Source organism: Salmo salar, chromosome 13 (assembly GCF_965601325.2).
Source record: "Salmo salar chromosome 13, fSalSal1, whole genome shotgun sequence".
Classification (NCBI taxonomy): domain Eukaryota; kingdom Metazoa; phylum Chordata; class Actinopteri; order Salmoniformes; family Salmonidae; genus Salmo; species Salmo salar.
Window position 1 is genome coordinate 67549172 of NC_138303.1, and position 16883 is coordinate 67566054.

The following is a 16883-nucleotide window of genomic DNA, read 5'->3' on the forward strand; positions in this document are numbered from 1 at the left end:
GCGCGATGGACACAAGAATTCGGCTCAGGGGTTATGTATGGGCCCAGAAGTGTCAAAGTGTTGGTGTTTGTAGGCTTTTCTTCCATAAAGAACTACAGTTCCTATGTTAATGGTTTATGGTTGACTGAGAAGATTAACTTTCCCTCCCACTGTTTACCTTGGGATGACATAATCAGTGGAATCTGGCAACTAAGTGATTAGAAGATCTAGACGATTAGAAGATCAAGGAGGTCTTTCTTCTTCACGATGATAACAGTGCATGATGAATTAGGCTATGTACGATTTCAAACAAGGATATATGCTTTTCTGTGAATGGTAGTGGCAGGATTGCTGCTGGTTGAGAACAGATAAAGGACCGTTCAGAACTATGGATGGGTTCCTGATTCAGTGTTCCAGTCTTCATATAAAAAAATATGGATATTTCTGCGCATGTGCCCACACCGTTGCCTACTTATTTGCTGTGCTGAGTGCTCCGCTGCCATGCCTCAGTAAGCATAAGCGCAATTTCATGTTCTTTTTTCAGGAGGGGAATAGGCTATATGCAGCTATTTATGTTTTACCCAAAATACATTATTGACATGTTCATACAAACGTAGGTCTCTATTGCAAACATAAGCACGACACAAACAGGCAGTCTAGCAATGTCACGTTCTTCTTAGCTGCTGAGTTAGGCATGCAGCTATTTACTCTCGCCACAATATCCGCAAATGTGGCATAACTATGGTACAGGGCGATGCAAAACCAACTCGCCCATTGTCGGACTCTTTCAACCATCCGGATTCACGCCCATCTGCGAAGAATGTTCGGCTGCCCAGCAGTGGAAAGCAGCAAGACACAGACACACAGTGTAATTAGTGATTGAATGTTATTTTTCCCATCATCATTGCAAACATTAGCTGAGCTGCACAGGAGGCAGACAGGCAGTCAAGTAGTGTTATTTTTTCAGGAACTACGATATGGCAGCAACTATAAAGGTTAGCCTACATCATCACACAAAACGCTGATAGTTTTTTCTCTAAAGTACAGGGACTGCTTCAGACAGACAAGGTTGTAGCATTTATAATATATGTTTTGGAATGTTCGTTCAAATCACTGGAGGGTTTTTATTTCAGCTTTTCATAAATATGAGGCAAAGACATACATCATCATGGTTCAGAAGAGGGTGAGTAGAGAGCGAAAGGAGATGGGAGTGTGAGTTTGTGCGTAAAATAACACATGCACAGAATGTGATCCTGATCCTTAGCTTTAAGAACGAGGTTTCCGGAGGGTAGTGGGCAAAAACGATGTATCCATAGCCACATCCTTTTTTAATATTAATCCTTGTTGGTGCTGCAATTTAAATTGCCATTTTTATTTTCTACAATGTTATATAGGGCCTTGGAATCATTTGAGAATATGAGGATAGATACTGTAGTTTCTTGGTTGAGTTGAGAGTGGCTGACTGCTTACTCTGCAGTGTGCATCAGCTGGTGATAAGGGGCATGTAACGGCCGTCGTTAAAATGAGACCAAGGTGCAGCGGAGGATGTGTGTTCATCTTAGAAATTTAATAGAAAAAAGAGAACACTTTACAAAAATAAACCAAAGACGACAGCAAAACATTCCTGTCAGGAAAAACTCTCAACAGAAAACAATCACCCACAAACCCCAAAGGAAAAACAGGCTGCCTATGTATGACTCCCAATCAGCACCAACAGCCCAGCTGTTACGGCCAACCAAAGAAACAAACCAACATAGAAAAATAAACATAGAACGCCCACCCGTGTAACACCCTGGCCTAACCAAAATAGAGAACAAAAACCCCTCTCTATGGCCAGGGCGTTACAGGGCACCATATGGTGGAAGGGAATCCCGTATATATACACTACCGTTCAAAAGTTTGGGGGTCACTTAGAAATGTCCTTGTTTTTGAAAGAAAAGCAAAAAAATTTGCCCATTAAAATAAACATCAAATTGATCAGAAATACAGTGTAGACATTGTTAATGTTGTCAATGACTGTTGTAGCTGGAAACGGCAGATTTTTTATGGAATATTAACATAGGCGTACAGAGGCCCATTATCAGCAACCATCACTCCTGTGTTCCAATGGCACGTTGTGTTAGCTAATCCAAGTTTATCATTTTAAAAGACTAATTGATCATTAGATAAACCTTTTGCAATTATGTTAGCACAGCTGAAAACTGTTGTCCTGATTAAAGAAGCAATAAAACTGGCCTTCTTTAGACTAGTTGAGTATCTGGAGCATCAGCATTTATGGGTTCGATTACAGACTCAAAATGGCCAGAAACAAAGACCTTTCTTCTGAAACTTGTCAGTCTATTCTTCTTCTGAGAATTGAAGGCTATTCCATGTGAGAAATTGCCAAGAAACTGAAGATCATAGAAAGTGGATTGGGAGGCCCCGGTGCACAACTGAGCAAGAGGACAAGTACATTAGAGTGTCTAGTTTGAGAAACAGACGCCTCACAAGTCCTCAACTGGCAGCTTCATTAAATAGTACCCGCAAAACACCAGTCTCAACGTCAACAGAGAAGAGGCGACTCCGGGATGCTGGCCTAACGTTAGCTAGCTAACGTTACAACATCAGATGAGCTAACATTAATAACCTACCCAATTCGCTATAGTATTAACTGGTATACGACTCCTTGCCATTCCTTAAGTTATAACGCGTTAGTTGCTTACTGGACCCTGGCAATCTGTGAAATATTAACTATTTAACTAGCTAACGAACTAAACACTATCTGTGAACTAATGTTTTCCCTCTACAGTATGTGGTTAATTTTCATAATGAGAGTATTATGTGAAAATGAGGCATTGCCTGTTAAACAAGTGGATTCAGGGATCAAGTGTAGCTGGAGCTGAGCCTGGCTTAAACTGGATGCCACTATAGAGTTGAAAGGAATACCACACACTTTCCCTTTTTCTCACTTTTGCTGGCACATTGTAGAACAGATGTCCACAGGCAGAAAGTGTACAATGTAATAATGTTCAGTATAGCCCAAAGATATTGTTTTTGTTGTGTTGAACTTGACAGTAACGTGTGTGTGTGTGTGTGTGTGTGTGTGTGTGTGTGTGTGTGTGTGTGTGTGTGTGTGTGTGTGTGTGTGTGTGTGTGTGTGTGTGTGTGTGTGAGTGAGGGGGGATTCTACTTTTTTTTACTCAGTGAACATTATTTTTGCACACATGTAGCCTTGTGCACTTGATCGATGTCTATAGTGGCTACTATAATAGAGCAAAAATATTCTTTGTTGTTTAATGAGTTAAAACCTTTCCCCCTAGCAGGGATTTTTTGTTTCAGTGCAAAAAAAAATAAGTGTCACTTTTTGGGCCCTCAGCAGTTTGCATCCCTGAGAGAAGAATGGGAGAAACTCCCCAAAAACAGGTGTGCCAAGCTTGTAGCGTCATACCCAAGAAGAGTCGAGGCTGTAATCACTGCCAAAGGTGCTTCAACAAAGGACTGAGTAAAGGGTCTGAATACTTATTTAAATGGGATATTTAAGTCTGATTTTTTTTTATACATTTGCCTGTTTTTGCTTTGTCATTATGGGGGATTGTGTGGAGATTGATGAGGGGAAAAAAACTATTTAATACATTTTATAATAAGGCTGTAACGTAACAAAATGTGGAAAAAGCCAAGGCGTCTGAATACTTTTTGAATGCACTTTATACCTAGTTATCGCTTGATATCTCTTGTTCTTTCTCTCTCTCTCCAGTGGAATGACACAGACAGAAACTAGCGTCTCACTCTGGGATCGGAGCGAGGAGGAATTTTTGAAACAAGCAAACGGCAGTCGGTGGATCCAATCTGTTCCTCCCCATCTGGTGTTCTTGTTTTCCGCCGCCCCCACCACATTGTATCCTCGCTGCCACAGCCACAATCGTTTCCTAGCCACTCACAGACAGATAACACACAACTAGCTGGGCGGCACTCGGTCTCACCTTTTATAACAGACACACACACACACACACCAACACAGATGCATACACACACATAAAGTGTTTATCTGTAAAAAAATATTATAAAGAACAGCATCACTCCCAGACAGTTTATTGCTGGTAGATATACAGTACCAGTCAACAGTTTGGACACACCTACTCATTGAAGGGTTTTCCTTCATTTTTACATTTTCTACATTGTAGAATAATAGTGAAGACATCAAAACTATGAAATATCACATATGGAATCATGTAGTAACCACACTCTTGGCATTCTCTCAACCAGATTCACCTGGAATGCTTTTCTAACAGTCTTGAAGGAATTCCCACATATGCTGAGCACTCATTGACTGCTTTTCCTTCACTCTGCGGTCCAACTCATCCCAAACCATCTCAATTGGGTTGAGGTCGGGTGATTGTGGAGGCCAGGTCGTCTGATGCAATACTCCATCACTCTCCTTGGTCAAATAGCCCGTACACAGCCTAGAGGTGTGTTTTTGGTCATTGTACTGTTGAAAAACAAATAATAGTCCCACTAAGCGCAAACCAGGTGGGATGGCGTATTGCTGCAGAATGCTGTGGTAGCCATGCTGGTTAGGTATGCCTTGAATTCTAAATAAATCACTGACAGTGTCACCAGCAAAGCACCCCCACAACTTCCCACCTCCTCCTCCATGCTTCATGGTGGGAACCACACATGCGGACATCATCCATTCACCTACTCTGCGTCACTCAAAGACACGGCGGTTGAAACCAAACACCTCAAATTTGGACTCATCAGACCAAAGGACAGATTTCCTCCGGTCTAATGTCCATTGCTCGTGTTTCTTGGCCCAAGCAAGTCTCTTCTTATTATTGGTGTCCTTTAGTAGTGGTTTAATTGTAGCAATTCGACCATGAAGGCCTGATTCACACAGTCTCTCTGAACAGTTGATGTTGAGATGTGTCTGTTACTTGAACTCTGTGAAGCATTTATTTGGGCTGCAATCTGAGGTGCAGTTAATTACTGATTTCTGAGGCTGGTGACTCAAATGAACTTATCCTCTTTAGCAGAGGTAACTCTGAAAAAGTTTCCATATTGACTGACCTTGATGTCTTAAAGTAATGATGGACTATTGTTTCTCTTTGCTTATTTGAGCTGTTCTTGCCATAATATGGACTTGGTCTTTTACCAAATAGGGCTATCTTCTGTATACCAACCCTACCTTGTCACAACACAACTGATTGGCTCAAATGCATTAAGAAGGAAAGAAACTCCACAAACTTTTAACAAGGCACACCTTTTCATTGAAATGCATTCCAGGTGACTACCTCATGAAGCTGATTGAGAGAATGCCAAGAGTGTACAAAGCTGACATCATGGCAAAGGGAGGCTACTTTGAAGAATCTCAAAGATAACATACATTTTGTTTTGTTTAACACTTTTTTTGCTTACTACCGGATTCCATATGCGTTATTTCATAGTTTTGATGTCTTTACTATTATTCTACAATGCAGAAAATAATAAAAAGCAAATGGTACTTCATAATGTTTATATCTACAGTACCAGTCAAAAGTTTGGACACACCTACTCATTCAAAACCCTTGAATGAGTAGGTGTGTCCAAACTTTTGACTGGTACTGAAGATATCAACATTATGAAGTACCATATGCTTTTTAAGTATTACAATGTGTGTGTGTTTTCTTGTGTGAAAGAAACGTTCAGTACTTAGACATCCCTCTTCTACTGTAATATAAGGTGTGTGATACCTTCAGCTGAATCAGGTAGGCCCATGTGCTGTCTGAGCTCCCTATCACAGCATGACAAAGATGTTAGTTGACAGTAATTGCTGTTAAGGTTGTTCTACTATTCCCCCTGTAGCCTCCACACAATATGATCAGAGCTGATTCTGTCGGCTACAACAAACCATCAATCCACCAAACTATTTTGTGTTCTCTATTTTGTATTTTCTGACACTGCGTCAACACCGAAAAGGGCTGACAAAATTGAACAACTAATTTTGGCGGCTTAAACGGAGGGTGGTTTTAAAACAGCCACCGTAGAAAGAGACGTTTTAATGGCCCTTTGTTTCTTAATTACAGATTGTAATTGAATATAATGTGATATCTCCTCTGTTGCCTTTAGCAGCGTGCCCTCGCTACAATAGAGTAATCCTTACACCCACCAGCTCATTCAGGGCTCCTGACAGTGAGCAGTGGTTCTCAGCCAACCCCAAAAGGAGAAATGGAGAATGGAGAATCGTTTGGCTTTGGCTGGGGAAAAGAGGTGGTCATGCTTTTGGAATCCCAACAAGCTTCCATGGCTGAAACACACTCCACACACAAACACATGACTATACACTACCACACAGATGTATACATACACACACTCATGACTATACACACGCAAGAATGCACACACACACACACACACACACACACTCAAATGGATAGAGAAATGCCAGCCAAGTCACCACCCACTGGGCACACCACGTCATTTCAACGTGGAAATGGGGGTAGTATTTGGTTGCGAGGTTGATCAATGAAATTTCAACCTTTATTCACCCATTCAAAAAGACTTTTGTTGAATTCCCAATGTGTTATCACTATGCTTTCAACCATCTAAAAGAACAAATTCCAACAGAAAAACAATGTCAGATTTTTGGTTTAGTTGACATCTAAATGTGTTATCACTGCACTTTCAACCATTTAAAAGACCAACAAAGTTGAAATGGGAATACAAGGTCAGATAATTTACTGTATTACAAAAGTCATATTGAATTGTGTTTGGTTGACAACGCAAACAAATATCACCATTTAATGGATATCTAATGCTTGGATAGTTTCATCTGAGCCACTGGCTTAATCCTATTTTTTTTTAACCTTTTTGTTATTTAGTTGGAGATGTGAATCCAACATATAATTTGTTAACTTCTTGACAAAGTCAGCAGCTGACATGGTCTTGGAAGCCAAACAAGAGAATATGCCTCAGGTTTGCCGTAACTGAAATGAGCACTACTGACTTTCCGGTCCCAGTTTATATGAAGTGAAGCTTATAAAGGCTTCATAAAGCATTCATAAAGTCTTTATATGCACTGCATAAATGTGTCAAATCATCTATAACTGTATGTTGTGCTCTATGAAGGGTTCATAAATGTGGCATAACTGTGTGACATAATGTACTATGTCAAATATGACAAACCTGTGGTTTATAAAGGGTGACATAAGCACCGCTTAATAAAGGCTTAGTAAATCATATTAAATGAAGGCTTAACAAAGCATCTATAACCTTGTCATGCATGCTGGTAGAGCATTGCAACACCAGGATAGTGGGTTTGATTCCTGGAACCACCCATTCGTAAAAATGTATGTGTAAACGTATTGCTTCTGTCCCTCTCCTTGCCCCAACCTAAGTGAAGATTGAAAACGCTACTAGCGCACACTGTTAACTAGCTAGCCATTGCACACCGGTTACATATGCAAGTAAGTAGTTTTGGACTAAAAATCTCCAGTGTAAAGCCCAAAAGGTACCATTATGTCAGATCGTGAAATGCACGTTCAAATTCATTTTTACAGGGCCAAATTTTTATATGGCCTGCAATCAGCATGGACCAGATTGACATGCTCTCCCTACTATTTATAGTTTCTGCAGTGAGCATTCACCCTCTTTAGATAATTATTTTTGTAACTTATCTGCAGAAAAACATTGTTTGAGCTTAAAAAGCAGTAGTAGCAGTATGCAAATCAGGGAGCCAAATGAACAGCTCTTTCACCAAAGCGATTTGGTTCCCGACGTTCGCGAATGACCCATCACTAGTCAGCAGTGTTTCTGTTAGCGCACATGTGATGGAGTTCGCAAATCAAATGCCCACTTGTAGTTCCACTGGACAGCAAAAAACGAGCAAGTTAACCTTTATTTGTGTGTTTAGCTAGATTACATGGCTACCTCAATCGTTTTTTCAAATAATGTCAGTGATTTTATACCACCTGCTAGCTATACCAATACGAAATTTAGCTAGCTACAGTTGAAGTCGGAAGTTTACATACACCTTAGCCAAATAATTTAAACTCAGTTTTTCACAATTTCTGACATTTAATCCTAGTAAAAAAATCCCTGTTTTAGGTCAGTTAGGATCACCACTTTATTTTAACAATGTGAAATGCAGAATATTAGTAGAGAGAATGATTTATTTCAGCTTTTATTTCTTTCATCACATTCCCAGTGGGTCAGAAGTTTACATACACTCAATTAGTATTTGGTAGCATTACCTTTAAATTGTTTCAGGTAGCCTTCCACACGCTTCCCACAATAAATTGGGTGAATTTTGGCCCATTCCTCCTGACAGAGCTGGTGTAACGGAGTCAGGTTTGTAGGCCTCCTTGCTCGCACACGCCTTTTCAGTTCTACCTACACATTTCCGATGGGATTGAGGTCAGGGCTTTGTGATGGCCACTCCAATACCTTGACTTTGTTGTCCTTAAGCCATTTTGCCACAACTTTGGAAGTATGCTTGGGGTCATTGTCCATTTGGAAGACCCTTTTGTGACCAAACTTCCTGACTGATGTCTTGAAATGTTGCTTCAATATATCCACATACTTTTCCTTGCTAATAATGCCATCTATTTTGTGAAGTGCATCAGTCCCTCCTGCAGCAAAGCACCCCCACAACATGATGCTGCCACCCCCGTGCTTCACGGTTGGGATGGTGTTCTTCGGCTTGCAAACCTCCCCCTTTATCCTCCAAACATAACGATGGTCATTATGGCCAAACAGTTCTATTTTTGTTTCATCAGACCAGAGGACATTTCTCCAAAAAGTGCGAGCTTTGTCCCCATGTGCAGTTGCAAACCGTAGTCTAGCTTTTTTATGGTGGTTTTGGAGCAGTGGCTTCTTCCTTGCTGAGTGGCCTTTCAGGTTATGTCGATATAGGACTCGTTTTACTGTGGATATAGATACTTTTGTACCTGTTTCCTCCAGCATCTTCACAAGGTCCTTTGCTGTTGTTCTGGGATTGATTTGCACTGTTTGCACAAAAGTACGTTCATCTCTAGGAGACAGAACGTGTCTCCTTCCTGAGTGGTATGATAGCTGCGTGGTCCCATGGTGTTTATACTTGCGTACTATTGTTTGTACAGATGTACGTGGTACCTTCAGGTGTTTGGAAATTGCTCCCAAGGATGAACCAGACTTGTGGAGGTCCACCATTTTTTTCTGAGGTCTTGGCTGATTCTTTTTGATTTTCCCATGTCATGCAAAGAGGCACTGAGTTTGAAGGTAGGCCTTGAAATACATCCACAGGTACACCTCCAATTGACTCAAATGTTGTCAATTAGCCTATCAGAAGCCATGACATCATTTTCTGGAATTTTCCAAGCTGTTTAAAGGCACAGTCAACTTAATATATGTAAACTTCTGACCCACTGGAATTGTGATACAGTGAATTATAAGTGAAATAATCTGTCTGTAAACAATTGTTGGAAAAACTACTTGTGTTATGCACAAAGTAGATGTCCTAACCAACATGCCAAAACTATAGTTAGTCATCAAGAAATTTGTGGAGTGGTTGAAAAACGAGTTTTAATAACTCCAAGCTAAGTGTATGTAAACTTCCGACTTCAACTGTATCTAGCAGGCTTGCTCAGCTAAATAAAAATCCCCTTAGATACTTTACTACAATATATCTCATAGCCACGTCATGAGATTTGTAAATGAAATATGACTAGGTTGTCTCAAGCTATAGCTAATAATCTTTTATTTTTTATTACAGACACTGTTTGTGCAGGACAACAGAGTGTAAATCAGGTCCTGATTAAGATACCGTTATATTGAAGGGGATTCTAGCTCAGAAACCAATTAGCTAGCTTGGTCTAGGCCTAATTGTTTTGTATTGCTTTGCATGGGTTGTTATTGCATTGGTTCTTATGTTATATTGCCTTGACTCTTATCGCTGTTTAATAAGCTTTCTAGGTAGCAGTGGCATATATTCATGGATGCCAAAGGAAGCCAGACTTCCCCCAAAAATGTCCCAAGAAAAATATATAAAATGATTTATCTTTCATCTCTCTGTGTTTTCATAATTTTTCTTCAATTCGCAAAACGCTGAATGTATCTCACTGGAGAAAGCTTCCGAACGAGCGAAGCAGCGCCCCGCTGTCTCTGTATTTGTAGTCCATCTATCTGATGCGGTCTGGACATAAAGAGTATGAAATTGTTGCCGCCCGTAGCATTGAATGCAAGGGAAGCCAGTGAGCATTTGGCCTCTGTTGATAAAAAAAGTATAAAATAATAGGCAAACAGCGTTGAGCTGAACTGAATGAACTCAACTGTGAATGGTTCTGGCACACCAAAAAAAAGTGTCAAGGGAAGCCAATTTGGATCACAGAGAAATACGTAATCGATAGAAACAACTTGAATTGTTGCATCTTGTTGTGTTGTTGTCCTAGCTAAAATTGGCCCTTTCACAAATTAGCTATGGATGGAGATAGGGATTTGGCCTTGTGGTTTTACATATTTCTCCATACTGGTCAATGATTCTAATGGTAATGCTGATCCAACCATAAAATACATTGTGCCCCTGGGGAATGAGAGGATGGAAGTTCAATATGTAGCTAGATGTCGAAGGCTAATGTTAACTAGCTGACAATGCCCATGAAAGGAAGTTTGGGTGAATTTTGACATATTCCTCCTGACAGGGCTGGTGTAACTGAGTCAGGTTTGTAGGCCTCCCTGCTCGCACACGCCTTTTCAGTTCTGCCCACAAATTTTCTATAGGATTGAGGTCAGGGCTTTGTGATGGCAACTCCAATACCTTGACTTTGTTGTCCTTAAGGCATTTTGCAACAACTTTGGAAGTATGCTTGGGGTCATTGTCCATTTGGAAAACCCATTTGCAACAAAGCTTTAACTTCCTGACTGATGTCTTGCGATGTTGCTTCAATATATCCACATAATTTTCCATCCTCCTGATGCCATCTACTTTGTGAAGTGCACCAGTCCCTCCTGCAGCAAAGCACCCCCACAACATGATGCTGCCACCCCCGTGCTTCACGGTTGGGATGGTGTTCTTCTGTCTTGCAAGCCTCCCCCTTTTTCCTTCAAACATAACGATGCAATACATTCACAGGCACACCTCCAATTGCCTCAAATGATGTCAATTACCCTATCAGAAGCTTCTAAAGCCATGACATCATTTTCTGGAATTTTCCAAGCTGTTTAAAGGCACAGTCAACTTAGTGTATGTGTCACGTCCTGACCAGCAGATGGAGCTGGTGTAGTAGTTTGGGGGTCAGGACGTGGCAGTCTGGTGTGTGTCTTGTGACTCCTGATCAGGAACAGCTGGGAATCGTTGTTCCTGATTGGGAGTCACATATGTAGGAGTTGTTTGTCACTGGGGTTTGTGGGTAACTGTTTCTTGTTTAGTGTGGTTGCACCTGACAGGACTATTGGCTGTCAGTTTCCTTGTTTTTGTTTTGTATAGTGTTCTTTCCAATTAAATTGAAGGATGAATACTAACTCTGCTGCATTTTGGTCCTTTCCTGAAGACAGCCCTTACAGAATTACCCACCAACAAAGGACCAAGCAGCGGAAGAAGGCTGGCGAGGTAAGGGAGACCGGGAGGCACCCCCAAGAAATTTTTAGGGGGGGGCACAAGGGGAGTTTTGCGGGGCAAGAATGGAGCCCCAGGCCAGCTCCCCGCACTAGCATGGAGGTGCGTATTCGCAATCTGGTACGCCCAATACCAGCACCACGCACCAGGAGTCTAGTGTGTCAACCCAGCCTCGCCAGTCAACAGTCGTCATCAGAGCTGCCCGCCAGTCAACAGTCGTCATCAGAGCTGCCCGCCTGAACTGCCGGAGTGGCCAGACTGCGCTGAACTGCCGGAGTGGCCAGACTGCCCTGAACTGCCGGAGTGGCCAGACTGCCCTGAACTGCCGGAGTGGCCAGACTGCCCTGAACTGCCGGAGTGGCCAGACTGCCCTGAACTGCCGGAGTGGCCAGACTGCCCTGAACTGCCGGAGTGGCCAGACTGCCCTGAACTGCCGGAGTGGCCAGACTGCCCTGAACTGCAGGAGTGGCCAGACTGCCCTGAACTGCCGGAGTGGCCAGACTGCCCTGAACTGCCGGAGTGGCCAGACTGCCCTGAACTGCCGGAGTGGCCAGACTGCCCTGAACTGCCGGAGTGGCCAGACTGCCCTGAACTGCCGGAGTGGCCAGACTGCCCTGAACTGCCGGAGTGGCCAGACTGCCCAGACTGCCCCGAGTGGCCAGACTGCCCAGACTGCCCCGAGCTGCCAGACTGCCCAGACTGTCCCGAGCTGCCAGACTGCCCAGACTGTCCCGAGCTGCCAGACTGCCCAGACTGTCCCGAGCTGCCAGACTGCCCAGACTGTCCCGAGCTGCCAGACTGCCCAGACTGTCCCGAGCTGCCAGACTGCCCAGACTACCCAGACTACCCAGACTGCCCCGAGCTGCCAGACTGCCCAGACTGCCTGGAACGGCCAGAGCCTGAGCCGCCTCCAGGATAGGTGGGTTGGGGAGGGAGGGTGTAGCACAGTGCCGTCGTTGACGGCAGCCACCCTCCCTTCCCTCCCTTATTGTTTAGGGTTACTGTTTTAGGGTTTTGTTGGGGATTTTGTTTGTTGGTGGTTTTTGTTGTTGTGGTTAGGTGCATTCTGGGGTCTGCACCTTGAGGGGGGGGTACTGTCACGTCCTGACCAGCAGATGGAGCTGGTGTAGTAGTTTGGGGGTCAGGACGTGGCAGTCTGGTGTGTGTCTTGTGACTCCTGATCAGGAACAGCTGGGAATCGTTGTTCCTGATTGGGAGTCACATATGTAGGAGTTGTTTGTCACTGGGGTTTGTGGGTAATTGTTTCTTGTTTAGTGTGGTTGCACCTGACAGGACTATTGGCTGTCAGTTTCCTTGTTTTTGTTTTGTATAGTGTTCTTTCCAATTAAATTGAAGGATGAATACTAACTCTGCTGCATTTTGGTCCTTTCCTGAAGACAGCCCTTACAGTATGTAAACCTCTGACCCACTGGAATTGTGATACAGTGCATTTAAGTGTAAACAATTGTTGGAAAAATGACTTTTGTCATGCCCAAAGTAGATGTCCTATCCGACTTGCCAAAATTATAGTTTGTTAACAAGAAATTTGTGGAGTGGTTGAAAAACGAGTTTTAATGACTCCAACCTAAGTGTATGTAAACTTCCAACTTCAACTGTATGTAAACATTATTAAAGTGGCATTATACTACTCCTGCTATTGCTGTTTCTACTGTTTCTGTCACAACACCAGCTGCCGAGCTCTACTGAAGGCCTAAACATGGGCTGTTGTAGTACGGTGAGAAAACGCAGCACCTTCACCACATGCATCAATGTCTGTATTGACACTGCAGCTGTCAAGGTCTGTCAAGGTCTCAACCCAAGTGTATGTAAACTTCTGACTTCAACTGTATATCACGGTCGCAAAGCATATGAACTAACAGGTTATAGAGCAAACAACGCATTTATCACAACACAGGTTGTAATAGGGCTTTTTTTTCTAGCTTGATTTTACCCACACACTGCTACTGCTAAGTAGATAGCCAAGGAAACCCCAGTGCTCAACTTCAACTTCATTGGCGATATGGACAAAATATCATTTTTGACGGTTCAATTCCAAGAGTGTGCAAAACACCAGTTTTAACATCACCAGTAAAGAGGCGACTCCGGAATGCTGGCCTTCTAGGCAGAGTTCCTCTGTCCAGTGTCTGTGTTCTTTTGCCCATCTTAATCTTTTCTTTTTATTGGCCAGTCTGAGATATGACTTTTTCTTTGCAACTCTGCCTAGGAGGCCAGCATCCCGGAGTCGCCTCTTCACTGTTGACGTTGAGACTGGTGTTTTGCGGGTATTATTTAATGAAGCTGCCAGTTGAGGACTTGTGAGGCGTTTGTTTCTCAAACTCTAATGTACTTGTCCTCTTGCTCAGTTGTGCACCGGGCCTCCCACTCCTCTTTCTATTCTGATTAGAGCCAGTTTGCGCTGTTCTGTGAAAGTTGTAGTACACAGCGTTGTATGAGATCTTCAGTTTCTTTGCAATTTCTCGCATGGAATAGCCTTCATTTCTCAGAACAATAATAGACTCCTAGAGTCTTCCTACAGTCCAGAGCTCCTAGAGTCTTCCTACAGTCCAGAGCTCCTAGAGTCTTCCTACAGTCCAGAGCGCCTAGAGTCTTCCTACAGGCCAGAGCTCCTAGAGTCTTCCTACAGTCCAGAGCTCCTAGAGTCTTCCTACAGTCCAGAGCTCCTAGAGTCTTCCTACAGTCCAGAGCGCCTAGAGTCTTCCTACAGGCCAGAGCTCCTAGAGTCTTCCTACAGTCCAGAGCTCCTAGAGTCTTCCTACAGTCCAGAGCTCCTAGAGTCTTCCTACAGTCCAGAGCTCCTAGAGTCTTCCTACAGTCCAGAGCTCCTAGAGTCTTCCTACAGTCCAGAGCTCCTAGAGTCTTCCTACAGTCCAGAGCTCCTAGAGTCACCCTACAGTCCGGGGTCGACAGAGAGGGACATCCCTGTAGAGACAGTTTATGAGGGGAGTGAGCCAGGGGTGGAGTGGGGTCTGCGTCCGGCTCCTGAGCCACCTCCTGAGGGGGGAGTATTGTGGGGTTAGGGGGGGGGGGGATGTTGCAGGAGCACCGTCGGTGACGGTGGCCACCCTCCCTTCCCTCCCATGTACTTTTGGGGATTTATTCGTGTTTTGGGGGTTATTTGTTGTTGTTGTTTTTGTGTGTGTGAGGTGCATCCGGGGTCTGCACCTTTGGGGGGGGTAATGTCACGTTCTGACCAGTATGAGGGTTATTTTGTTAGTGTAGGCTGGTCAGGACGTGGCAGAGGGTATTTGGTTTATGTGGTTTGGGGTGTGTGTATTATGTAGAGGGTAGTTGATTTATGTTTCCGGGGTTTTTTGGTCACTGCTCTGTTAGTCTATGTTCTTTCTAGTTAGTCTAAACATAGAAACAGTTAATTGGGGTGTGGACTCTCAATTGAAGGCAGGTGTTGTCTAGTTGCCTTTGATTGAGAGTCCTATATATTAGGTGTGTTTGTTTGTGATTGGTGGGAGGTTGTCACTTGAATTGCTGTCTTGTGCCTTCAAGTCTGTCTTCGTCGTCCATCGTTTTGTTTTGTTTGTAGAAGTGTTTTCATTAAAGTTAATTATGAGCACTCAACCCGCTGCGCCTTGGTCCATTCCTGACGACCGTCGTTAGACTGTGCCTATCAATAAGTGTAGCATGTGCTTATAACAATCCTACTGCAATGTATGATGCAATGATGTCTTGCAAGAAAAATCCTACCACACTGTAGTATGGCAGTGCAAATTCAGTGTCCTCCAAGGAAAATAACTCTTCGCATGCAAATCTTCTTATCGATGTCCTGGGTTCGGGCGGCTCGCCATCCTTGGTAGACTTGAATCCATACTCAAAAAACCCTGACCAAATCCTGGTGTCAATCTTTCCCTCAATCCCTTCACAGCATGTTCGTATAGATAAGTGAGTGTTAATATCCAGTTCTCTCTTTTTAGTTCAGTTTTATACAACTTCTCAACAATTTGAAACTTAGTTTTTCTTCCATGGAATGGCAGTAGCTCTTCTAGCTTTTTTTTTCAGCATGTTGGCGCCAACTGGTGTATAACGTGAGGTTAGGAGTGGGACTAAGAGAATATTGAGTTTTGATTGGCTCAAAATAAACTGCTCATCATGCAGCTTCTGACAGCTGATTTGTGATAGCTGTCAACTTAAACATATCAATAGCAATATAGTATAACATGATTGGTTACTGGAATCTCATTAGTAACGATAAGTATTCAACATTAGTTGACCTGCGTTACAATGACATACAGTTATAGATGATTTGTGACATTTATGTAGTGCTTATGAAGGCTTTATGAAGCATTTTATAAGCGGCACTTTTCCTTGATTTCAAACGCTTTTGAAAAGATTATGGTTTATCATGAATGATTTGTGAATAAGGATGAGTGACAAAGTTACAGATGAACAAAGGTCATGGCCCCAAAACATGCTAACTTATAAACAACTATAACAGGAGAGGTTAGCGGTTTTTTTTTGGGGGGGGGGGGGGGTATGATATTTATGACTCTAACTTTCTCAATCATCATTATTCACAATTCATTCATGAACTTTATTATACAAATTGTCCTGCAGTCAGAATCCTCGGGCTTCTTCCCAGAATCTGTGTTTTTTTTCCTGCCTAATTGCCTAACTTCAATATTTTTCCCCATCCGTTACTGTAATGCCTGCACAAACAATATCAAGAAGAAGCCTATAACTTATGCAGTGTGCAAAGCAGGGATGGGGCCCAAATTCCCTATATACAGTGCATTCGGAACGTATTCAGACCCCTTGACATTTTCCAAAAAGTGTAAAGTTACAGCCCTATTCTAAAATAAATTAAATCGTTTTTTCCCTTCATCAATCTACACACAATACCCCATAATGACAAAGCAAAAAACATTTTTTTTGACATTTTTGCTAAACATTTAAACTGAAATATCACATTTACATAAGTATTCAGACTCTTTACTCAGTACTTTGTTGAAGCACCTTTGGCAGCGATTACAGCCTCAAGTCTTCTTGGGTATGATGCTACAAGCTTGGCAAACCTGTATTTGGGGAGTTTCTCCCATTCTTTACTGCAGATCCTCTCAAGCTCTGTCAGGTTGGATGGAGAGGTCTATACAGAGATGTTCAATTGGGTTCAAGTCTGGGATCTAGCTCGGCCACTCAAGGACATTCAGAGACTTGTCACGAACCCACTAATGCATCGTCTTGGCTGTGTGGTTAGGATTGTTGTCCTGTTGGAAGGTGAACCTTCGCCCCAGTCTGAGGTCCTGAGCGCTCTGGAGCAGGTTTTCATCAAGGATTTCTCTGTACTTTTCGCCGTTCATCTTTCCCTCGATCCTGACTAGTCTCCCAGTCC